This window comes from Phyllopteryx taeniolatus, chromosome 13 (assembly GCF_024500385.1).
Source record: "Phyllopteryx taeniolatus isolate TA_2022b chromosome 13, UOR_Ptae_1.2, whole genome shotgun sequence".
In the NCBI taxonomy this organism is placed as follows: Eukaryota; Metazoa; Chordata; class Actinopteri; order Syngnathiformes; family Syngnathidae; genus Phyllopteryx; species Phyllopteryx taeniolatus.
Genome location: NC_084514.1, coordinates 25,597,847 through 25,624,661, shown reverse-complemented (window position 1 = coordinate 25,624,661; position 26,815 = coordinate 25,597,847). Strand labels below are relative to the sequence as shown.

The following is a 26,815-nucleotide window of genomic DNA, read 5'->3' as shown; positions in this document are numbered from 1 at the left end:
GTATTTGGTCACCAACAAACAAGCAAGATTTCTGGCTCTCACGGACCTGTAACTTCTGTAAGAGGCTCCTCTGTCCTCCACTCGTTACCTGTATTAATGGCACCTGTATGAATATATCAGCATACAAGACACCTGTCCACAACCTCAAACAGTCGCACTCCAAACTCCACTATGTCCAAGACCAAAGAGCTGTCAAAGGACACCAGAAAGAAAATTGGAGACCTGCACCAGGCTGGGAAGACTGAATCTGCAAGCAGCTCGTTGTGAAGAAATCAACTGTGGGAAAAACTACCGTATTTTCACGACCATAGGGCGCACCATATTAAAAGGAGAGTCTCAGTTACGGGGTCTATTTCTGTATTTAACACATACATAAGGCACACCGCACCGTATTATTGGGCGCAGGCATGGTAAAACATATGCTATCATAAAACATGCATGCATGCTAAAAATGTTTTTAAAAAGGCAGCGGGAGCAAAACTGAGTTCGGTTGTACTTTATTGAAGTATTTAACAATGTACTCACGTTATTTTTTTGATCAATCATCATCCAAAAATCCATCAAAGTCCTCATTTTCTCCATCTGAAATGAACAGCTGGCCAAGTTCTCCAACAAACACGCCGGGTTCGCTCTCGTCATTGTCAGAGTCAATCTCGTTGCTGTTCAGCAATGATGCCGGCTTTCGCGAAAGCTCGGACAACAGTCAAAGCAGACATGTTAGCCCAAGCATCCACAATCCATTCCCATATGGTGGCGTAATTCGCCCGGCGTTGCCGCCCAGTTTTAGTTGCACTTGGTTTTTCACAGCGGCTGTGAATGGGCGCGCATGGAGTCACAGATCAACAGGGACGGTGACGCGTGGAAAAAACCACCCGGTCTCTTTACGTACACCTCACTCAGCCACTCTCTCATTTTCTCCTCATCCATCCAGCCCTTTTGATTGGCCTTAACGATAACTTCGGCTGGAAACTTTTCTTTAGGCAGCGTCTTCCTCTTAAAAAAATCACCATAGGTGGCAACTTCTGTCCATTACCATGGCAACCAAGCACAACAGGAAAAGCAGACTTCTCGCTACCGTGGTGGTCCCCCTTCTTCTCTACAGTTGGTTCACCGGGATGTCAAAAGTGAGCGGCACCTCGACCATGTTGGTGATGTGGTTGGGCTGGATGTGTTTGTCGGCAATCTGCAGTAGGAGCGGAAGATGGCCAGCTTTTCCTTGTAATCCGCCGGAAGTTGCTGCGCCACGGTAGTCCTTGCCCGGATGGATATATGGTGCCGTTTAATAAAACGAAAGCACCAAGATGGATCTCCTTGAAAATGATTTTTATTTCTTCTGCAAGCGTTATTGCCCTCAGTCGAATGGTGACTGTAGAGAGGCTTCTCCCGGCTGTTTTTTGCTTATTAATCCATTCCTCGAGTTGGTCTTCCAACTCGGGCCCCCTCACCTTGTTTCCGCGGAAACGCAGCTTCGTCTTCTTGACTTGACGAACCTCGTTTTCCTGCTTCTTCCACTTGCAAACCATGGATTCGTTGATCTTGAATTCTCTCTCAGCTGCTCAATTCCCATGTTCCGCCGCGTAACTGATAGCTTACAGTTTAAACTGTGCTTCGTAAGCGTGTCTCTTTGTAGGTGCCATTTTCGGGGGTCCTTAGCCAAACCAATTGACAAACCGGAACTATATACCTACTGGGGGCGTGTCTTTAGCGTCCTCTGTCACGCGCACCCTTCCCCCTTAACGTCCGCATGCTGTCCTCAGTCACGTCCGCCTTCCTCTATACAAGCAGCGTGTCGGCAGGAAATCGTCCCAGTCAGTCAAGCGGAGCGCTCATTAAAGTCACACAACAACATTTACAGATTTTGGAACTCTGTGCACACATAAGGTGTGCCGCATTATAAGGCGCCCCATCCATTTTGGAGAAAATGTAAGACTTTTAAGTGCGCCTTATGGTCGTGAAAATACGGTATTAGAAAATGGAAGACATAGAAGACCACTGACAATATCCCTCGATCTGGGCCTCCACACAATATTTCACCCTGTGGGGTCAAAATGATCACAAGAACGGTGAGCAGAAATCCCAGAACCACACAGAGGGACCTAGTGAATGACCTGCAGAGCTGGGACCAAAAGTAACAAAGGCTACCATCAGTAACACACTACTACCAGTGACTCAAATCCTGCAGTGCCAGACGTGTCCCCCTGCTTAAGCCAGTACATGTCCAGGCCTGTCTGAACTTTGCCAGAGAGCATCTGGATGATCCAGAAGAGGACTGGAAGAATGTCATACATTCAGATGAGACCAAAATAGAACTTTTTGTCAAAAACTCAACTTGTCATGTTTGGAAGAGAAAGAATGCCACGTTGCATCCAAAGGACACCATACCTACTATGAAGGGGTGGAAACATCATGCTTTGGGGATGTTTTTCCTGCAAAGGGACCAGGACGACTGACCTGTGTAAATGAAAGAATGAATGAGGCCATGTATTGTGAGATTTTGAGTGAAAACCGCCTACGATCAGCAAGGGCATTGAAGATGAAACGTGGCTGGGTCTTTCAGCATCAAATGATCCCAAACACAGATCCCGGACAACGAAGGAGTGGCTACGTACGTAAGAAGCATTTCAAGGTCCTGGAGTGGCCTAGCCAGTCTCCAGATCTCAACCTCATAGATAATCTTTGGAGGGAGTTGAAAGTCTGTTGCCCAGCGACAGCCCCAAAACATCACTGCTCGAGAGGAAATCTGCATGGCGGAAAGGGCCAAATTAGCAGCAACAGTGTGTGAAAACCTTGAAGACTCACAGAAAACATTTGACCTCTATCATTGCCAACAAAGGGTATATTACAATTATTGTGATGAACGTTTGTTATTAAACAAATACTTTCCACCATCATTTGCTAATTAACTAAAAATCAGACAATGTGATTTCCTGGATTTTTTTTCTCATTTTGTCTCTCATAGGTGAGGAAAACCTATCATGAAAATTAGAGGCCTCTTTCATCTTTTTAAGTGGAAGAACTTGCACAATTGGTGGCTGACCAAATAAATTTTTGTCCCACAGTCAAAGAGGAAAGGAATGCCATTTGATAGATATCACTGAACCAAATTATTATTTTAAACTACTTTGTAAGTCAACAAAAACATGATGCTCCAACAAAATTATAATGTGATGTCTCGCTTTGATTCAGCCTGAATAATTTAACTCGGAGTGGGTTGCCACAGCAGCCATCCATCCATTTTCTACCGCTTATCAGAGGTTGGGTTGCGGGGGCAGTAGCTTTAGCAGGGACGCCCAGACTTCCCTCTCCCCAGCCACTTCCTCCAGCTCTTCCGGGGGTATCCCGAGGCGTTCCCAGGCCAGCCGAAGGACCTAGTCTTTCCAGCGTGTCCTGGGTCGTCCCCGGGGTCTCCTCTCGGTGGGAAGTGCCCGGAACACCTCACCGGGGAGGCGTCCGGGAGGCATCCGAATCAGATGCCCCAGCCACCTCATCTGGCTCCTCTCGATGTGGAGGAGCTGCGGCTCTACTCGGAGATCATCCCGGATGACCGAGCTTCTCACACTCTCTCTAAGGGAGAGCCCGGACACCCTGCGGAGGAAACTCATTTTGGCCGCTTGTATCCGGGATCTTGTTCTTTCAGTCACGACCCACAGCTTGTGACCATAGGTGAGGGTAGGAACGTAGATCGACTGGTAAATCAATCAAATTGAGAGCTTCGCCTTCCGGCTTAGCTCCTTCTTTACCACAACGGATCGATACAAACGGACATCGAGTCCGAGTGGACCATGTTCCGCGCCTCCATTGCTGAGGGGACCTACCGGAGCTGTGGCCGTAAGGTGGTCGGTGCCTGTCGTGGCGACAATCCCCGAACCCGTTGGTGCACACCAACAGTGAGGGATGCCGTCAAGCTGAAGAAGGAGTCTCAGGAGGGAGAAGCAGTGCACCATCAACACTGTGTATAGTGGGGATGGGGCGCTGCTGTCCTGTTCTGGTCGATGATCGAGGATTGTTAACCCTAACCGGTGGGGAGAATACGTCGAAGACCTCCTCAATTCCAGCGACACGGCTTCCCATGAGGAAGCAGAGTCTGGGTTCTCTGAGGCGGGCTCTCCTATCTCTGGGGTTGAGGTCACTGAGGTGGTTAAAAAGCTCCTGAGATGATGAGATTCGCCCAGAGTTTGCAAAGGCTCTGGATGGGGCTGTCCTGTTTGACACGTCTCTGCAACATCGCGTGGACATCGGGGACAGTGCCTCTGGATTGGCAGACTGGGGTGGATGTCCCCCGTTTTAAGAAGGGGGGCGCAGCAGCCACGACCGCAAAAGCCATTCACGTATAAATCTAGGGGTGTATCTGTTCTGGTCGATGATCGAGGATTGTTAACCTGGCATGCGTAAAAAATGTACGCAGTGTGGCAAACGTAAAATGGCTTATCGATTTAAGTAAATACGACTAAAAATACTTCCCATGGGATCACCACCTGTGGGAGGGGCCAAGGGGGGTCGGGTGCCGTGTGAGCTGGGCAGCGGCCAGAGGCCGGGGGACTGTCCGATCCCCGGCTCCAGAAGCTGCCTCTCGGGATGTGGAATATCACATCCCTCCCTGACAGGGAAAGAGCCTGGGCTGGTGTGTGAGGTCGAGAAATTCCGATTGGACATAGTGGGGCTCACCTCAACACACAGCTTGGGCTCCGGTACCAGTCTTCCAGACAGGCATTGCACTCTCTTCCACTCTGGAGTTGCCCACGTTGAGCGGCACCGAGCAGGTGTGGGCATACTTATTGCCCCAACCACCACCCCCGGCTCGGTGCCTGTGTGTTGGGTTGCACCCCAGTTGACGAGTGGGTAGCCTTACTCTGCCTTTGAGTAGGGAGACGGGTCCTGAATGTTGTTTGTGGATATGCACCAAACAGCAGCTCAGAGTACCCAACCTTTTTGGAGTCCCGCTGAGGACTCCCTTGTTCTGCTGGGGGACTTCAATGCCCATGTGGGCGATGACAGTGAGACCTAGAAGGGCGTGATTGGGAACAACAGCCTTGCCAAACAGAACCCGAGTGGTGTTGTGTTATTGGACTGCTCATCACGGACTGTCCATAACGAACACCATGTTCAGACAGAAGGGTGTCCACATGTGCATTTGGCACCAGGAAACCCTAGGATGCAGTTCGATGAGTCAATTTGTGGTTGTGTGGGCAGAGACTGGGAACTCTGAGGCGGGTTCCGTTCTCTCTCGGGTTGAAGTCACCAAGGCGGTTAAAAATCTCCTCGGTGGCAGGGCCCCAGGGGTGGATGAGATCAGTCTGGAGTTCCTAAAGGCTCTGGATGTTGTAGGGCTGTCCTGGTTGACACGCCTCTGCAACATCGCGTGGACATCGGGGACAGTGCCTTTGGATTGGCAGATTGGCAGCTGGTGGTCCCCCTTTTTAAGAAGCCTCCCTGGTCAGATCTATTCAAGGGTTCTGGAGAGGAAGGTCCATCAGGAAGTCAAATCTCAGGTTCAAGGAGCAGTGTGGATTTCATCCTGGCTGTGGAACAGTGGACCAGCTCTACGCACTCAGCAGGGTCATCAAGTGTGCACGGGAGTTCGCCCAACCAGTCTACATGTGTTTTGTGGTCATGGAGAAGGCATTCGACCATGTCCCTTTGCGCCCGCCACCCAACTTCAGATACTGTAAGTGGAGGTAAATGAATGGATGGATGCAAACTAAAAATATGTTGGGTAAAAAAGACAATAGGACTGGTCAATATGGCATAAAACATATCATGATACTATAAATTGAATTCCTTCATGCCAACAGTATATATTGCCATATCAACGTAAGAATTGGTTGTATGGTCCATTAGCTAATCTAAACTGATTTTAAAAAATAAGATATGTAAATGACATGACACACCTGATCAATACAGAGGTCAATGACATGACTTGACACAATAACATTTTTAATTTTTTTCATCTTTTAAATTTTTTTATTTTGCTTTTTTATTTTAAAAAGGTAGGGGTAACCCTGAAAACATTGACGGGTGGTTTATCACCGCTTATTGAAGAATTTGGGAGGTTAATTTTTTTTGTTTTTCTTTTTAAACAACAAAATCATTTAGGGGGGTTTAAGAATATTTTAGCTGAAGGGCCCCTTCCTTATTTTTAGCCTTGTCACGTGTCTTGTGGCGCAGTACTGTAACTATCTGACGACCCATAAAGTTTTTTTCAATCTTGTCGGTTAAAAAACACGTCATCGGTGTTATTTGCAGTCTGTGCACAACTGAAGTGGTTGTGGGGAACGTCATCTAAATGCTTCAACACAAATTTGATCGGGCACCTGAAGAATGTACACAAGGAGGCGCATGCCGCGTTCAAGCAACACAGCGTGAAAAAAAAAAAAAAAAAGGAAAAACCAAACGGACGCAAACTCTGGACAACACCCGTCCATATAGCCGGGACAGTGAGAAAGTTAGACTAAGCAAGTCATTAACAGTATTTATTGAAGCAATTGAATTACAGTAAGTTGGCACCCATTATTTCTGTCATGTTGTAATGTTGAGCTGACCTAAACTTGTGTCAGTGGCCAAGCCTTGATGCCCCCTAGAGGTCATTGATGTTTTAACTTTTGTCTAAAATGCTAGAAAAGAATTTTGAGCTGGGATGGGCTCTAGCATGCACGCGACCCAAATGAGGATGAGCAGTACAGAAAATGGATGGATGGATACGGTACTCAGTACACAAGTATACACAATAAATGAACAAGTCATGTAAATGGACATTGCTCCATCTTGTGATCGGATCGGTGATCTTTTTTTTTTTTTTTTTTCTTTTTTTTTTTTTTAAACTTGATCGGCCCCAAAAATCCTGATTGTGTAAAGCCTAAAAATTACTTCATTGCAATTAAATTACTTTAACAAATACTGTTAATAACATGTTTACTCTAACTTTCTCACTGTCCCGGCTATATGGACGGTTGTTGTCCAGAGTTTGCGATCGATTCTTCAGGTGCCCGATCAAATTTGTTGTTGAAGCATTTAGATGACGTTCCCGACGACGTACTTCAGTTGTGCATAGACTGCAAAGTGTTGTTTGTCTGAAACACCGCAAAATAGTCCTTCACCGATGTGTTTTTTCACCGACGAGATTGAAAAAAACTTTATTGGTCGTCAGATAGTTACAGTACTACGCCACAAGACCCGTGACAAGGCTAAAAATAAACTAGCTTTTGGATTAATATGCAATGGCGACGCGGAGTAAATGTTTTTTGCGGAGCCGATTGATGACGTCATTGATCGGATCGCCGACTTATGACATGAAAGCTGATTGGACGATCAGCATAAAGTGCTAATTATCGATACCATTCAAGCCAATCAGATCGGTGTAAAGTATAATCAAAATGATATGTTAATCTTCAATACTTGGTTGTGGAAAGTCTACTGCTAATAAGCTCTTCTTCTCAGCTCACAAATGCGGTAACGTATTAATTTCCAGTTTTCGAACCCGTAGTGTGTGTAGTTGTTTAAAATGTATATTATGTCACAGTGGCTGTTTGCTGTCGTACTAGATTTGCTCCAACTACCAAAGACAAATTCCTTGTGTGTTCGAACATACTTGGCCAGTAAAAATGGTTCTGATTCGGCCAAATTCATAACGGCCAGTGAAAATACCCTATATACCCCGGACCCTGACAAGAATGTGTTTTTTCATTGTATATATTTATAAAATTTGTATTGGCCCGTTTGGGCCAGCATCTGTAAGATGCTGATTTGCATCTATGCTTCCTGGTATTATTTTGTGTAAAATGAATGGTGTAGCAATTTCACGCGTAGGACAGGTGCAATCCTTGGTGAATCTGCTTGGTAGATCAGCTTCCAGATCTGTGTGCGTGAGCAACCGCTTGGTAGATCAGCTTCCACATACAGTCCCCTCCAAAAGCATTGGAACGGCAAGGTCAATTCCTTTGTTTTTGATGTACACTGAAAACATTCGGGTTTCAGATCAAAAGATGAATATGAGACAAAAGTTCAGTATTCCAGCTATTATTTCATGGTATTTACATCTAGATGTGTTTAACAACTCAGGACAGAGCACCTTTTGTTTGAAGCCACCCACTTTTCAAGTGAGCAAAAGCATTGGAACAGACTATTAAATTAATGAAAGTGAATAACATTTAATATTTGGTGGCATAACCCTTGCAATAACTTTATCAAGCCTTTGACCCATTGACTGCACCAGATTGTGAATAATATTTGGTGGCATAATTAGGGTTGCCCATCGAAACTCGAGAACCGATTGGAACCGGGACTAATGTTCCGGTTCTCCCGGAACCGTTCAAATGTAAAGATTCCGGTGCCCAGTTACGATGCCAAGTCCTCCGGCCGAAGAAGAAGTGGCGGAAACCAACGAAGAAGAGGCAAAAAAACAACGAAGAACAACATGCACGAAGACGTGCTTGTGCCCAACAGAGGCGGCGGCGAACAAAAGTGTGTCTTGTCTTTGTTAAAATTAATGACCAGTCGCCGCAGTGCAACAGTTGGAATAAGATTATATTGTGCAAAGGAGCCTGAAGTTTGCAGATGACACCACTGTCATCGGCCTCATCAAGGACGGTGACGAGTCTGCATATCGACAGGAAGCGGAGCGGCTGGAGCTGTGGTGCGGCCGACACAACCTGGAGCTGAACACGCTCAAGACTGTAGAGATGATCGTGGATTTCAGGAGGCATCCTTCGCCACAGCTGCCCCTCACGCTGTCCAGCTGGCTTGTGTCAACCGTCGAGACCTTCAAGTTCCTGGGAATTACAATCTCCCAGGACCTGAAGTGGGCGACCAACATCAACTCCGTCCTCAAAAAGGCCCAGCAGAGGATGTACTTCCTGCGGCTTCTGAGAAAGCATGGCCTGCCACCGGAGCTGCTGAGACAGTTCTACACAGCGGTCATCGAATCAGTCCTGTGTTCTTCCATCACAGTCTGGTTTGGTGCTGCTACAAAAAAGGACAAACTCCGACTGCAACGGACAATCAAAACTGCTGAAAGGATTGTCGGTACCCCCCTACCCACCCTTGAGGACTTGCACGCTGCCAGAACTAAGACAAGGGCGTGCAAAATCCTCTCGGACCCTCCCCACCCTGGTCACCAGCTCTTCCAGCTCCTTCCCTCAGGTAGGCGCTACCGATCAATGCAAACTAGAACTAGTAGACATTCCAACAGCTTCTTCCCTCTTGCAATCAACTTCTTGAACAGCTAACTTACAATTCCATTACAACAAGCTGGCAATTTTTTGACTTGAGTTCGTTGTCACATTTCTGTATTATGTATTACTCGTGCACTCACTGTAGTTGTCTCGCCGTGCTGCACTATTTGCATATAGTGGCCACTCATGCCAGAGTAGCATCTGCTCCATTTGCACACTGATTGAGGAGTATCTGTAACATTTGCACAACCAGTGTCCCAGATTATCGCAGTACTCGTCACTTTAAACCGCATACACTCCTTGAAGTCTCAGTGCCCTTTGCACAATGGTCATTGCACCGGACTATTGCGATATTAGCCATTCGAACTGAGGACTCTGCATCTTTTTGCACAATTGTTGTTTGTTGTTGTTTTTTGTCAATGTCTTTATGTCTCCAAAGTGTTCTGTAAATTGACTGTCTGTTGTACTAGAGCGGCTCCAACTACCGGAGACAAATTCCTTGTGTGTTTTGGACATACTTGGCAAATAAAGATGATTCTGATTCTGATTCTGATTCACGATGTGTAACGTCTGACGCATTCCAGACCTCAGCCTACAACGCGCGGAGCTTCAGTGAAGTCAACTCACACTCAACTGGGTGAGTGAAACAATAAAATACGTCTTTGCCAACATTGAGACAGCTAACAAGGTAAACGGTTGGTTGCAAATTTACACTGATGGTTTTTAGCATTGATTTTAGTCTTCAAACCAACGTAACGTAACAATGAACTTTGAAAAAATTCACATCAACGTCTCATAGTATCACAAACACTAACCTTGTGCCTCATCGGTGGGTAGGGAAAAGAAACAGCTGTTTATAGCATTTGGTTCCATCCATTAAAAAAAATTATTAAATGTTTTTAAAAATTAAAAAAACAAAATAAATCACCGGTGCCGTGTGAAGTTACTTTTTGTGCCAAAATGCTGTATTCTGGTGCGTACCCTTTAAAATAAAAGGCTACAAGCTTAAAACAGAAAGTCAAGTTAAAACTTTGACGTAATAAAACAGTCCTAATTAATGATTTTAACAATGCTATATTTAACTTTTTGCTGAAACATTAATTAATGAATATTAAGTCAATTTTGTTAGTTCCACACACATTTCCTTTTAGTTCATAGGTTTAATATTGATACTGGTTATAAAGAACCTCGAGTCAAATGTTCATTTTAGTCTATGCTGCGGGCTGCTAAGAAAATGGATGTTCATAATTTGGACACCCTATATTTAAACCATGCAAACTTTTTTGACCCAGCCCCCTAAAAGAATCAGAATCGAAAATCGTTTGAACCGGAATCGAAATAAGGAACCGGAATCGCTCACATTCAAACGATGCCCAGCCCGAGGCATAACCTTTACTTGCAATAACTTCATCAAGCCTGCGACCCATTGACTGCACCAGATTGTGAATAATATTTGGTGGCATAATTAGGGTTGGCCATCAAAACTCGAGAACCGATTGGAACCGGGACTAATGTTCCGGTTCTCCCGGAACCGTTCAAATGTAAAGATTCCGGTGCCCAGTTACGATGCCAAGTCCTCCGGCCGAAGAAGAAGTGGCGGAAACCAACGAAGAACAACATGCACGAAGACGTGCTTGTGCCCAACAGAGGCGGCGGCGAACAAAAGTATGTCTTGTCTTTGTTAAAATTAATGACCAGTCGCCGCAGTGCAACAGTTGGAATAAGATTATATTGTGCAAAGGAGCCTTTCACGATGTGTAACGTCTGACGCACTCCAGACCTCAGCCTACAACGCGCGGAGCTTCAGTGAAGTCAACTCACACTCAACTGGGTGAGTGAAACAATAAAATACGTCTTTGCCAACATTGAGACAGCTAACAAGGTAAACGGTTGGTTGAAAATTTACACTGATGGTTTTTAGCATTGATTTTAGTCTTCAAACCAACGTAACGTAACAATGATCTTTGAAAAAATTCACATCAACGTCTCACAGTATCACAAACACTAACCTTGTGCCTCATCGGTGGGTAGGGAAAAGAAACAGCGTTTTATAGCATTTGGTTCCATCCATTAAAAAAAATTATTAAATGTTTTTAAAAATTAAAAAAACAAAATAAATCACCGGTGCCGTGTGAAGTTACTTTTTGTGCCAAAATGCTGTATTCTGGTGCGTACCCTTTAAAATAAAAGGCTACAAGCTTAAAACAGAAAGTCAAGTTAAAACTTTGACGTAATAAAACAGTCCTAATTAATGATTTTAACAATGCTATATTTAACTTTTTGCTGAAACATTAATTAATGAATATTAAGTCAATTTTGTTAGTTCCACACACATTTCCTTTTAGTTCATAGGTTTAATATTGATACTGGTTATAAAGAACCTCGAGTCAAATGTTCATTTTAGTCTATGCTGCGGGCTGCTAAGAAAATGGATGTTCATAATTTGGACACCCTATATTTAAACCATGCAAACTTTTTTGACCCAGCCCCCTAAAAGAATCAGAATCGAAAATCGTTTGAACCGGAATCGAAATAAGGAACCGGAATCGCTCACATTCAAACGATGCCCAGCCCGAGGCATAACCTTTACTTGCAATAACTTCATCAAGCCTGCGACCCATTGACTGCACCAGATTCTTTATTTGAAATGCTTTTCCAGGCCTTTAACTGCAGCCTCTTTCAGTTCTTGTTTGTTTCTGGGGGTTTCTCCCTTCAGTCTCCTCTTCAGGAGGTAAAGCGCATGCCCTATTGAGTTAAGGTCCGGTGATTGACTTGGCCAGTCTAAGACCTTCCACTTTTTCTCCCTTTGTTGTGTTGGCAAGTGTCTTTGGGGTCATTGTCTTGTTGCATGATGAAGCTTCTCCCGATTAGTTTGGATGCATTTTTCTGTAAATTGCCAGACACAATGTTTTTGTAGACTTCAGAATTCATTCTGCAGCTACCATCATGAGTTACATCAGAATCAGAATCATCTTGATTTGCCAAGTATGTCCAAAACACAAGATATTTGTCTCCGTTAGTTGGACCCGCTCTAGTACAACAGACAGTCAATTTACAGAACACTTTGGAGACATAAAGACATTGACAAAAAACAATTGTGCAAAAAGATGCAGAGTCCTCTAGCACTTAGAGCAGTTCGAATGACTAATATTGCAATAGTCCGGTGCAATGACCATTGTGCAAAGGGCGCTGAGACTTCAAGGAGTGTATGCGGTTTAAAGTGACGAGTAGTGCGATAATCTGGGACAATGTTGGTTGTGCAAATGTTACAGATACTCCTCAATCAGTGTGCAAATGGAGCAGATGCTACTCTGGCATGAGTGGCCAGTATATGCAAATAGTGCAGCATGGCAAGACAACCACAGTGAGTGCACGAGTAATACATAATTGGCCCCACAAAAATGTAACAACCAACTCAAGTCAAAAAATTGCCAGCTTGTTGTAATGGAATTATAGGTTAGCTGTTTAAGAAGTTGATTGCAAGAGGGAAGAAGCTGTTGGAATGTCTACTAGTTCTAGTTTGCATTGATCGGTAGCCTGAGGGAAGGAGCTGGAAGAGCTGGTGACCGGGGTGTGGAGGGTCCGAGAGGATTTTGCACGCCCTTGTCTTAGTTCTGGTAGCGTGCAAGTCCTCAAGGGTGGGTAGGGGGGTACCGACAATCCTTTCAGCAGTTTTGATTGTCCGTTGCAGTCGGAGTTTGTCCTTTTTTGTAGCAGCACCAAACCAGACTGTGATGGAAGAACACAGGACTGATTCGATGACTGCTGTGTAGAACTGCCTCAGCAGCTTCGGTGGCAGGCCGTGCTTTCTCAGAAGCCGCAGGAAGTACATCCTCTGCTGGGCTTTTTTGAGGACGGAGTTGATGTTGGTCGCCCACTTCAGGTCCCGAGAAACTGTAATTCCCAGGAACTTGAAGGTCTCGACGGTTGACACAAGGCAGCTGGACAACGTGAGGGGCAGCTGTGGCAAAGGATGCCTCCTGAAGTCCACGATCATCTCTACAGTCTTGAGCGTGTTCAGCTCCAGGTTGTGTCGGCCGCACCACAGCTCCAGCCGCTCCGCTTCCTGTCGATATGCAGACTCGTCACCGTCCTTGATGAGGCCGATGACAGTGGTGTCATCTGCAAACTTCAGGAGTTTGACAGTCGGGTTCGCTGAGGTGCAGTCGTTCGTGTAGAGAGAGAAGAGCAGCGGAGAGAGGACACAACCTTGGGGGCGCCCCAGTGCTGATGCTGCGTGTGGATGAGGTGGCCTCCCCCAGCCTGACCTGCTGTGTCCTGCCCGTCAGAAAGCTGTAAATCCACTGGCAGATGGCAGGTGAGACGCTGACCTGGAGAAGCTTGGATGAAAGGAGTTCAGGGATGATGGTGTTGAACGCTGAACTGAAGTCCACGAACAGGATCCTCGCGTACGTCCCTGCACTGTCGAGGTGTTCTAGGATGAAGTGCAGTCCCATGTTGACTGCATCATCCGCAGACCTGTTCGCTTGGTAGGCAAACTGCAGGGGGTCCAGCAGGGGACCTGTGACACTCTTGAGGTGGTCCAGCACGAGACGTTCAAAGGACTTCATGACCACAGATGTCAAAGCGACAGGCCTGTAGTCATTCAGACCCGAGATTGCAGGTTTCTTGGGGACTGGAATGGTGGTGGAGCGTTTGAAACAGGATGGAACTTCGCACATTTCCAGAGATCTTTTGAAGATCTGAGTGAAGACTGGAGCGAGCTGGTCTGCGCAGACTTTGAGGCAGGATGGGGACACATGGTCTGGGCCTGCCGCTTTGTTAATCTTTTGTTGTTTGAAGATGCGTCTCACATCCTGTTCATGGATGGTTAACGCAGAACTCAGAGGTGTGATTGTGGTCGCGGGTGCGGCCGGATGGGTGTGTGGTGTGAAACGGTCCTTTTCAAATCTGCAGTAGAAGGTATTCAAGTCATTGGCTAGTGTACTATTGTTCTCAGCTTGGCTTGATCGTCGCTTGTAATTAGTCAGCGATTGGAATGCATGCCAGACTGATTTAGAGTCGTTTGCGCTAAACTTATTTTCCAACTTTGCTGTATAAATCCTCTTTGCAATGTTAATTTCTTTAGTCAGCTGGTTTCTAGCTCGATTATACAGGGCCCTGTCCCCGCTCTGATATGCGTCCTCCTTAGCGTGGCGAAGCTGCTTAAGTTTAGCAGTGAACCACGGTTTGTTGTTGAATGTGCGAAATGATTTTGTTGGTACACAAACCTCTTCACAGAAACTGATATAGGATGTGACAGTGTCCGTATATTCATCCAGGCTGCCAGCTGAATTTTCAAAGACACTCCAGTCTGTGCAGTCTAAACAGCTTTGAAGTTACATCTTTGCTTCATTGGTCCACTTTTTCCACTGTTTTCACTGTAGGCTTCGCGCATTTAAGTTTTGCCTGTACGTCGGTATTAAGTGAATTAAGCAGTGATCAGACGAGCCCAGGGGTGCACGAGGTATAGCACGGTATGCGTTTTTTACCGTAGTGTAGCAGTGGTCTAAAGTATTATTTTCCCTGGTAGGACAGTCGATGTGCTGCTTGTATTTAGGGAGTTCGTGGTTGAGTTTAGCTTTGTTAAAGTCCCCGAGAATAATGAGGGGTGAGTCCGGGTGTTTTTTTTCAATTTCGTTGAATTGTTCGGCGAGCGTTAGCAGTGCGGCGTTCGTGTTAGCTTGAGGCGGTATGTAGACTCCAGCCAATATGAATGATGCGAACTCACGTGGCGAGTAGAACGGTTTACAGTTTAGAAATAGCGACTCCAAATGCGGGCTGCAGTGTCTGCTGAGCTCCGTGACGTCCGTACACCATTTTTCGTTGATATAGAGGCATATCCCGCCGCCCTTTGTTTTCCCCGATGATTCCATGTCGCGGTCCGCTCGATGAATGAGGAAGCCGGTAAGCATGACGCCGCCATCGGGTACAGCGTCGCAAAGCCAGGTCTCCGTGAAGCACATGGCCGCGGAACGTCCGAAGTCTTTACTGGTCTTTAACAGAAGATGAAGCTTGTCCATTTTGTTGTGTAGGTAGCGTACATTCGCGAGGTGGATCGACGGGAACGCCAATCTTTGTCCTCTCTTGCGGAGTTTCACCTGAATGCCGGCCCGTTTCCCTCTGTGGCGCCGCTTCCGTCTCCATGCGCCGAAAGCCGCGGACGCCGCTCCGGTGAGTGACTCGGGGAAAAAACTGAGCGGATTTGCGAAAGTTGGTGACAGAAAGTCCGGAGTAGCCTTCTTGATGGTTAGCAGGTCTCCCCTTGTGTAAGTGAGTCGTGTAAGGTCTCCAAAGACGGACGAAAAACACAAAAACAATACTAGAGAGCGCGTTACCGAGGCGACCACACTGGTAGGCGCCATCAATAAAGACTGGTGAGCTTGTTCCAAAAGCAGCCATGCATGCCCAAGCCATGACATTACCTCCACTATGCTTCACAGATGAGCTTTTGTGTTTTGGATCCTAAGCAGATCCTCTTTCTCCATACTTTGGCCTTTCCATCACTTTGGGAGAGGCTCATCTTGGTCTCATCAATCCATAAAACTTTGTTCAAAAACTGTTGTGGCTCATGTCTGTACTTCTTTGCAAAATCCAATCTGGCCTTACAATTCATTTTGCTGATGAGTGGTTTGCATCTTGTGGTATGGTCTGTATATTTCTTCTCTCGAAGTCTTCTTCAAACAGTGGATTGTGATACGTTCACCCCTGCCCTGTGGAGGTTGGCAGTGATGTCACTGACTGTTGTCTTTGGGCGTTTCTTCACAGCTCTCACAATGTTTCTGCTGTTGATACCCTTGGCCAACCTGTTTGAGGTCTGTTGCACAGTCCACCAGTAGTTTCTGTCTTTTTCAGGACATTCCAAATTGTTGTATTGGCTATGCCCAATGTTTGTGCAATAGCTCTGATCAATTTTCCCTCTTCTCTCAGCTTCAAAATGGTTTGCTTTTCTCCCATAGACAGTGCTCTGGTCTTCATGTTTGCTTAACAGCAAATGCAGTTTGCACAGGTGAAAATGAAATCCAAAAATAAGCTAATTTTTAAGCAATCAATCTATAAGCAACACCTAAGCAACTAGAAGCACCCAGTCAGTCACATGTTCCAATACTTTTGCTTACTTGAAAAGTGGGTGGGTTCAAACAAAAGGTGCTCTGTCCTGAGTTTTTTAACACATCTAGATACAAATACCATGAAATAAAAGCTGGGATTCTGAACTTTTGTTTCAGTCATGTTTTGATCTGCAACCCAAATGTCTTCAGTATTCAACAAAAAAGGAATTGACCTTGCTGTTCAAATACCTTTGGAGGTGGCTGTATGTGTGCATGAGCAATAAAGTTTGCGCTAATTTTCCATGCGCAAACCTATAGTAAGTCAGGTTCCTGGCCTGTCTTTTGGCTGGCCTGGGAACACCTCAGGATTGATGTGGAAGAACTGGACAAATTGGCTGGGGAGAGGGAAAATCTGGGCTTCCCTGCTTGACCTGCTTTCCCTGCAACCCGACCCAGCATAAGCTTAAGAAGATGGATGAATGAATAGGTGCAGGTTGACTGCATAACTACATATTAAGCATGTGACATCAGTCTGTCATCACACCCAATTTCTGGCACATTTATTGGGAGGAAAAAAAACAAAAACAAAAAACAAACAAAAAAAAAACAAAAAAATCACTGATAAAGAAGACGACAGTATTATTACAATTACCCTTCAAGCAGAATCAATCGTCTATGCCATATCGCGCAAAGCTAGGTAGGGACAATGCCAGGAACAGAGAGTGGAAGTGGCCTGAGTTAAAATAAAAAGGGTCTACAATAACGAGATGTTAACTCATCTTACCTCTCCATATCAAGAACTGTGACAAGGTTGTTCAGCTCTGTGAAAGCAAAACCAGAGAACAAAATCACCATATGCCAATGAATATGAAATTTAGCCAGAACAGATTAGACAGTGACAACAACCTAAATGAAACATTTTTAGGCATGTTTAAAACAAAAAAACTGTTGAATAAAATTATACAATATAAAATGTATCCAAAAGCGTTTGCCAAATGTGGTTCAATACAGCTCCAGGAGAAGTTTGCAGCCATCAAGAGATGTTATTATTTGTTCTAGGGCAGGGGTGGCCAACTAGTCAGAGACTAAGAGCCACTTTTTTTTCTGTGTTACTGCAAAGAGCCACATACACGGGTACACATGAACATCAACATTAATCATGTATGCACGCATACACAGACCTCTGCTCAGCCAGATCTAATGAAAATAACCACACCAACATGATAATATCAGTAATTTTCAACAGTTAACATTGTGTGCACTGTCTCACACACACAAACTCTCAGTTCAAGCAAGTCCACAAACAATAATAGAATAATTTTCAATAACATCTTTCTCTTACTATGCTGCTTAGTGAGACTTCTGGCATTCCTTATCTTGAACAATCCTCTTCAAATCTGGCTTGTATTCTGTTGTTGCCACTCTAAGCAATTCTTTCAAATGAGTGTCAGTCAGAACAGATCGATGCTTTGATTTCACATGTTTCAGGGTAGAAAACACAGACTCGCAGACGTACGTTGACCCAAACATGGACAGTATCTTAAGCGCAGCTCGTTTGATGTTGGGGTATTTTTCAATTGGCACACTTTTCCAGAACTCAACGGTCCCTTCCCTTAAAACAGCTTTCAGTTGATCCTCCTCACAAAGGTCGATCATCTCCAACTCAGGGGCTTTCAAACAGTCTGGCTTCCAAGCCAGCTGATATGATGCAAGCGTTACGGTCTCCGAGTGTTTTGTCAATTTTTTGCAAAACTGCACCTGCTTTTCTGCCTTGCTTTTCAAAGCGACCAACTTGTTCTTGCGAAGTTCAGTCCCTTTTGGAAATTCCTGTTCGATGTTAGGGTGGAGTGAGCTGAAGTGACGCTGAAGATTTGAAGCTTTGAAATGCGCTAATGCTGCGTGACATATAAGGCAGATCGGCTTGCCATTACGTTTAACAAAAAAATATAAACTCTCCCACTCTGGCAAAAACGTCCTGTGTTTTTCTTCATATTTTCGTTTGGCTGTGCTTTTTTCCCTGCCATTTCAAGAGGTAACTTGACGGAAATTGTTTACAACACAAATGATGTCACACCAAAGATTCTCTCGTCGCTCGTTTGACGTCACTCAAACAGGCTTACATGGTCAGTGTGCCATCTAGCTGTAGGGGGAGTGAATGACAGCGCCAGCCAAGCATTTTTGACGCATGTCATGTGACAGCTCCTGAAGAGCCGCATGAAACTAGTTAAAGAGCCGCATGAGGCTCGCGAGCCGCGGGTTGGCCAGGCCAGTTCTAGGGGATGGGTTTTCAAGGTACACCACCGTTTAAAAGTTCCGGTTTCAACACGGCTAAATCTTTCGATCAGCAGTATGAACTTTTTGTTGTTCAAATATACTGTGCACGATGGCGACGCGGAGTAAATGTCTTTTGCGGAGCCGATCAATGCCGCAAAAGACATTTACTCCGCGAGGTGCCTGGGGCATCTGATTCGGATGCCTCCCGGACGCCTCCCCGGTGAGGTGTTCCAGGCACGTCCTACCGGGAGGAGACCCCGGGGACGACCCAGGACATGCTGGAGAGACTACGTCCTTCGGCTGGCCTGGGAACGCCTCAGGATCCCCCCGGAAGAGCTGGATGAAGTGGCTGGGGAGAGGGAAGTCTGGTCGTCCCTGCTAAAGCTACTGCCCCCGTGACCCGACCCGGATAAGTGGTAGAAAATGGATGGATGGACAAAGATGTGAAAACATCAAGAACCCCTTTACAAACCACATCTGCCATTTCGAAGTGATTATATAGCAGACATACAGCAGTTAAAGTGATATATATCATTCAGAATGCGCCTTGTGCTTTTTGCATCAAGCGCCTTCCGGTCTTCGGCTCTATCAGGCCAACAACCAAACAACCTGTTCATTCGGCGTTGTGTGCAAAAGTTCCATGCTGTTGTTCCCTTCGTCGTATATTTGTTGTCGTATGATTTAGTAATTTCAACATGGTTTATTGTGTGGCATTTGGTTGTCCAAATGGTTCAGGCAGTGGCAAGAGTTTATTTGGCTTTCCAAGTGAAAACGGAATACGTGACCAGTGCATAGGGAAAGTCAATCGACGGGAAGAAACGTGGTCAGCGAGCAAGCATTCCAAACTCTGTGCTGATCACTTCAAACCAGCGTGTTTTGAGAAAGACTTAGCAGACAGCATTGGATACACAGGTGACGTTAGGCAGAGGCTGAAACCACCTGGGGTGCCAACTATTTTTCCTACGGCCATCGGGACCTCAACCGCCAGCATGAGAACTAAAGCTCACAGCGGCGAAGCAGCGCAGACAAGAGGTGAGGATTTCCTTGTATCTACAGTATGTACAGAAAGTATTCAGAATCCCTTAAATGTTTCACTTTGTTATATTGCAGCCATTTGCTAAAATCATTTAAGTTAATTTTTTTCTCATTTATGTACACACAGCACCCCATATTGACAGACAAAAACAGAATTGTTGAATTTTTTGCAGATTTATTAAAAAAGAAAAACTGAAATATCACACAGCCATAAGTATTCAGACCCTTTGCTCAGTATTTGGTAGAAGCACCCTTTTGAGCTAATACAGCAATGAGTCTTTTGGATTTGGGAATCCGCTGCCATTCCTCCTAGAAGATCCTATCCAGTTCTGTCAGGTTGGATGGTGAACGTTGGTGGACAGCCATTTTCAGGTCTCTCCAGAGATGCTCAATTGGGTTTAAGTCAGGGCGCTGGCTGGGCCATTCAAGAACATTCACAGAGTTGTTTTGAAGTCATTCCTTCGTTATTTTTGCTGTGTCTTAGGCTCATTGTCTTGTTGTAAGGTGAAGGTTCGGCCCAGTCTGAGGTCCTGAGCACTCTGGAGAAGGTTCTCGTCCAGCATATCCTTGTACTTGGCCACATTCATTTTTCCTTCAATAGCTACAAGTCGTCCTATCCCTGCAGCTGAAAAACACCCCCACAGCATGATGCTGCCACCACCACGCTTTACTGTTTGGACTGTATTGGACAGGTGATGAGCAGTGCCTGGTTTTCTCCACACACACTGCTTAGAATCTGGTCTCATCAGATCAGAAAATCTTATTTTTCACCATCTTGGAGTCCTTCAGGTGTTTTTTTTTTTTTTTTCAAACTCCATGATGGCTTTCATATGTCTTGCACTAAGGAGAGCCTTCTGTCGAGCCACACTGCAACAAAGCCCCGACTGGTGGAGGGCTGCAGTGATGGTTGACCATCTAGAACTTTCTCCCATCTTCCGACTGCATCTCTGGAGCTCAGCCACACTGATATTTGGGTTCTTCTTTCCCCTCTCACCAAGGCTCTTCTCACCCGATTGCTCAGTTTGGCCGGACGGCCAGCTCTAAGAAGGGTTCTGGTCGTCCCAAACGTTTTCCAATTAAGGATTACGGAGGCCACTGTGCTCTTAGGAACCTTAAGTGCATCTGAAGTTTTTTTGTAACCTTTGCCACAATTCTCTCTCTTCAGGCAGTTCCTTAGACCTCATGATTCTCATTTGCTCTGACATGCAATGTGAGCTGTAAGGTCTGATATAGACAGGTGTGTGGCTTTCCAAATCAAGTCCAATCAGTATAATCAAACATGGCTGGACTCCAAGGTGTAGAACCATTTCAAGGATGATCAGTAGAAATGGACAGCACCCGAGTTAAATATATGAGTGTCACAGCAAAGGGTCTGAATACTTATGGCTGTGTGATATTTCAGTTTGTCTTTTTGAATAAATCTTCAAGAAATTCAACAATTGCGTTGTTTTTTTTTTCCTGTCAATATGTATGGGGTGCTGTGTGCACATTAATGATGAAACAAAATTAGCAAATGCTTTTAGCCAATGGCTGCAATATAACAAAGACTGAAAAATTTGGGTCTGAATACTTTCCGTACCCACTGTACCTCCGACTCTATTATGGTTATTATGCACTGGGCAGTAAGAAAAAAAGACCCACACAGTACTTTCAGTACTGTCATCTGTACTTTTGCTTATATGACAAGCCAACAGACACGGCAAAGACTTACTGTGTGGCATGTTATAAAGCTACTTGAGTGGCTGTGGTGTCCTTGAGCAAGACACTGACCCCCCGAAATGCTCCCCGGGCGCTTCAGCTGCCCCCTGCTCCAGTGTGTTCCACTAACGTGTATGTGTTCACTGTGATGGGTTAAATGCAGAGAACAAATTTCGTGTGCATGCATGCATGCATGTTCATGACAATAAAAGATGATTCTCGTTCTTCTTCTTCTTCTTGAGCGAGGGGCACACAATAGGAATACTGCATACTATGTAAAAGCTTGTGCCGTGTCACTGAAACGTATGAATATATAATGCGTATCGCCGTGGTAAAAAATATTAGCACCCCTAGCGTGCCATTATTTCTTGCCATGAATGTATAAAAACACATGCTTTTGACATACCAACACATGCACCCAGCGGCCACTCTCTTTTTTTGTTGTACTGCTGCTACTTGGCTGCTCATTGTCGTCACTGTCAGGTTCCGACCGCCTGATCCGCGCAAACATATACGGTTTGATGATGCCAAGTTCAGTTGGGTGCTCCTGTACGTCGAAATCCTCCTCCTCCTCATATTCCAACATGTTGCTCGCCATTGCGTATAGAGTGTAGCGTGCTATGTTTGGCAAATGCAACGTCACTTCCGGTAGCCCTTGCGGTGGATAAAGTAACTCAGGTGTCTTGAGTTTCGGGTATGTTCGGGGAGTGCTCAATACACGTAATAAAAACCACATTTTTAGCTAAACTATAGTTGGCAACTTGCTGGACGTGACGTGCATGTATTACATAACATATAAACATGAAAATATAAATTTTAACTGACGCCATAACATCTTTAAGGTGAGCGAACACCATGTTTTACAGTGTAGGTACTGAGACGCGGTGCTGGTGACTGTGTGTACAATTTCCATGTACAGTCAGAATTTATAAAGCTTGCGACATATAAGGCCAGAGTTGCGTGCTTCCAGTGCTTCTCAGCCTTACAAGCGTACAACAAAACGCGTAACTATACAGTTAGTGCTTTACGTAAGCAGCAGCTCCCATGAATGTTGGGCTTATTAGGCCCTTGCTGAGTTGTAGATTTGACTTCAGGAAGAGGGGGTGATTGAAAAGTGGAGGGGACAGATCGAGGTCATTTTCAATCTATTGGGTACCAGTAATATCTGTGCCCTTGTCGGTGGTACTTCCTCACCCAGTAGAGCAGACGGCTCTCTGCGAGCATTGACTTTCTCCAGCTCACGACCACTCCGCCACGCAAGACTTGCTCTCGCCGTGGCAAGGGGGCCGAACACTCGTGTGACCATTGGCCATTCATAGTAACGAGGCAGCGCTTTATCTAGAGAGGAGGGCGTACAGGTGGAGGAGACTGACTACAGCAGTGAAAAAAGGCAACTTTCAACCATCATATCTTATATAGTGAGACTGTGTTTGAGGGAGCATTTAAACATGCACTCGATAAAGTGCAACCACATACATTTTTTCGTCGTACACAGTGAAAAAAGGGTCACCTATGCGACCATTCTGGTCACAGTGTAGAGCCCTGTCCATGGAAAAAATGTACCATAACATTTCAAAATATATTTTAGAAGTACAACCTCAATTCCAATGAAGTTGGGACGTTGTGCTAAACATAAATAACATAATACAATGATTTGCAAATCATGTTCAATCTATATTTAATTGAATACACTACAAAGACAAGATATTTAATGTTCAAACTGATAAACTTTATTGTTTTTAGCAAATAATCATTAACTTAGAATTTTATGGCTGCAACACATTCCAAAATAGCTGGGACAGGCTCATGTTTACCACTGTGTTACATCACCTTTTCTTTTAACAACATTCAAGAAACGCTTGGGAACCGAGGACACTAATTGTTGAAGCTTTGGAGGTGGAATTCTTTGCCATTCTTGCTTGATGTACAGCTTCAGCTGTTCAACAGTCCGGGTTCTCTGTTGTCTTATTTTACGCTTCATAATGCGCCACAGATTTTCAATGGGAGAGAGGTCTTGGACTGCAGGCAGGCCAGTCTAGTACCCACATTCTTTTACTACGAAGCCATGCTGTTGTAACACATGCAGAATGTGGTTTGGCATTGTCTTGCTGAAATAAGCAGGGGCGTCCATGAAAAAGACGTTGCTTGGATGGCAGCATATCTTTCTCCAAAACCTATATGTACCTTTCAGTGTTAATGGTGCCTTCACAGATGTGTAAGTTACCCATGCCATTGGCACTAACACAGCCCCATACCATCAGCGATGCTGGCTTTTGAACTTTGCATCCAGAACAGTCCGGATGGTTCTCTTTCTCTTTGGCCCGGAGGACACCACGTCCACAATTTCCAAAAGCAATTTGAAATGTGGACTCCTCGGACCACAGAACACTTTTCCACTTTGCATCAGTCCATCTTAGATGAGCTCGGGCCCAGAGAAGCCGGCGGTGTTTCTGTGTGTTGTTCATAAATGGGTTTTGATTTGCATAGTAGAGTTTCAAGTTGCACTTACAGATGTAGCGCCGAACTTTATTTACTGACATTGGTTTTCTGTGGTGATATCCTTTACACATTGTCGGTTTTTGATGCGGTCCCGCCTGAGGGATCGAAGGTCATGGGCATTCAATGTTGCTTTTCGGCCTTGCCGCTTACATGTGGTGATTTCTCCAGATTCTCTGAACCTTTTTTATGGACCGTAGATGATGAAATCCCTAAATTCCTTGCAATTGTACGTTGAGGAACATTGTCCTTAAACTGTTCGACTATTTTCTCACACACTTGTTCACAAAGAGGTGAACCTCGCTTGTGAATGACTAAGCAATTCAGGGAAGCTCCTTTTCAAACCAATCATGGCACCCACCTGTTCCCAATGAGCCTGTTCACCTGTGGGATGTTCCAAACAGGTGTTTGATGAGCATTCCTCAACTTTCTCAGTCTTTTTTTGCCACCTGTCCCAGCTTTTTTGGAACGCATTGCAGCCATAAAATTCTAAGTTAATGATTATTTGCTAAAAACAATAAAGTTCATCAGTTTGAACATTAAATATCTTGTCTTTGCAGTGTATTCAATTAAATATAGGTTGAACATGATTTGCAAATCATTGAATTCTTTTTTTATGCATGTTTAACACAACATCCCAACTTCATTGAAATTGGGGTTGTAATTACAAAGACAGTGTTCAGAATGTTATCCAGTCAACTACAGTGTTACCTTGATTTACGAGTCCTCTGACTTATGAGTTTGTCACCGTCACTCAACCAATTTTTTGCCTTGACTTTGAAGCAATTTAACTCAGGTTCAAGCTCTCTATAGCTCCAGTGAAGTGCGAAAATTGACCAATTGAGGTGCACTCATAAATTGGTTTCCAAACAAATATTTTGGAAAAATATTGCTTGGGTTCACAAACTATGCTTACTTACATCTATGTGGAACGCTCGCTTTTGTGCTCTCTCTTACACAGCGAAATTAAGCCACACTCTCAATGTGTCATGTATTTCAGGTAGTTTTGCTTCTGTATTTATTTTATTTTATTTTATTTTTTTTTTATTTATTTTTTTTTTTTTTTTAAATGTAAATTAGCCCTCAGTATGGGTCCTAAGAAAGTGAAACGTGCAAGTAATAGTGGTACTAATAAAACCTGGAAAGTGTGCACGGTGTCCGATGAGCTCCCGCAAGTTGGGTTAAGCTCTAAATGATCCATTTTACAGCATTCCTAGGAAATCACAATGTACCCTCACTGGTAAGCTATTTTTAGAAAACGCCGGCGGGCTACTCGTGGTCCTTGGGGCTTTGTGCCCCCCGGAAAAGAGAAAGTTTCCAGACAATATCGTTGATAGCAGAGACCACGTTGATGCAAACCCGAAGCATTAATCATCTGCCCATTTACAAACAACAAACACCAACCACTGTCACACACACAGCCGTTTTCTGTTTGTTTGTTTTTTTATACATGGGTTGAGAAGCAATTTTGCACTGATTCCCCCTTGGTAATACATTTTAGCAAACACATGACTGCTAACTTTAATAGAGAACTTTCTATTCGTCTGGTACCGTGTTGGGACAGGTAAATATTAGGCATACTTAAAGAATGACTTGTCATGCAGCTCCGAAGCCTCATATTCAAGAATTAATGAAGACAATGAACTGCAACAGTGACAGTTTCACCCAGCGTAGTTTGCTAGCATGGCTAGCAAAAATAGAAACTAATCGATCTTGCGCATCTCGATAGCCAAGGAGCCTGTCAGTTATTTTATCGTGGACCTGCGTCATTAATTCACACAAATAAAGGCAGTTTGACCCGAGATGTACACAGACGCAACACATTTGCACATTCAATACAGCTACACTGCAGAATCACCCTATCAGCTAGCTAGCTAGCTAGTTTATGGCTAGGAAAGACAACAACTGTTGTTGGGTACTCTACACAAAGACAAATGTATGCACAACCTCACCTTTTATGTGTTTAGTTGATCCAGAATATTTATTTGAAAGCCGTGTCTCTTATTCACTGCGCTGCTCCAATTTGTGTGTCCACTGTGGAACCATTTCCTGTGACCTGGGCCTTAGCTACGACCAAACGTTCACGTAAATTGCGTAATCGGACGCATCTACACAATGACCACATTCCACTAAAGTCACCAAGAATATCCGTAAAGTGTTCTCGCTGTGGTTCGCGCTGCCATCGAACGTGGTACTCATAGGGATCAACATAGGTATATACAATACGGCGTCTTTGAGCTGTGTGCCGAAAGCGACGCTAAACTAGTAGGGGCAAAGTCATACGTGCATTCCATGTGTGTTGAGGGCAAGATAACCAAAAGAACAAGGATGGCGGTACATTGTGCTGCATATGTTTGCGCACAACGCCGTACAATTTCAACAAAGGAACGCGGAATAACCTTTCATAGGTAAAAAAATATATTTTGTTCTCTATTGATAGTTCAAACTTTGGTATTGAAACCTTGTGAAAATCGGTGAATAAATTAGCAAGTTGCGACTGTATTTCAATGTCCAGGCATTTTCTTTGATGGGAACGTCGCCCCCGCCAACATGACAGCCACGTAGGCACGTTGGTCAGCTGGGCTGCGACAGCACGCTGGCGTATCGTGTCTTCTCTTCATAGCTGATATTTATTTATATTTATTAACTTAACTTAACATATATTATAGATTCAGGGCCCACAATTTAAACAATTTCAAGTCTTTATTTGTTGTTGTTTTTTTTTTTACTTAATTTGGGCTTCCAGCTCATAAAACCCACGAAATCAGGAATTCAAAAAATTGGAACACTGAAGAAATCAGGCCAAATTTTGCGGCCCATAAATGTTTGAAACTGAGTGTTACTAAACTCAAAGCTGCTGCATAGGTTTCCCCAGGTGTCATTAAATTGCTTCAGTTTGGTTTGATTGTCTTGGGTTCAGGTAGGCGCTACCGATGAATGCAAACTAAAACAAGCAGACATTCCAACAGCTTCTTCCCTCTTTCCATTAACTTCTTGAACAGTTAACTTCCAATTCCATTGCAACATGCTGCCAATTTGTGTCTTGTATTTGTTGTCACATCTCTGTCGGGCCAATTATACACTCACATGCACTCA

The 26,815-nt window shown here is 44.5% G+C and overlaps 1 protein-coding gene across 5 annotated transcripts in view; it reads right to left on the bottom strand.

The window, feature by feature from the left end:
* The window catches only part of dicer1 (dicer 1, ribonuclease type III), a 265,924-nt gene extending 240,002 nt beyond the window's left edge, over positions 1-25,922 (bottom strand). Inside the window, exons 1-4 of one of the 5 annotated variants that reach the window (XM_061793885.1) lie at positions 25,672-25,921; positions 17,001-17,037; positions 2,610-2,740; positions 2,383-2,451 (exon numbers count right to left, since the gene is read on the bottom strand). The gene's annotated coding sequence lies outside the window, so the exon portion shown is untranslated. Of the gene's footprint in view, positions 1-2,382; positions 2,452-2,609; positions 2,741-17,000; positions 17,038-25,671 lie in introns of all 5 variants that reach the window. The other 4 variants (XM_061793886.1, XM_061793888.1, XM_061793884.1 and 1 more) reach the window with 4 other exon arrangements.
* Between the last annotated feature and the right edge of the window lie 893 nt (positions 25,923-26,815).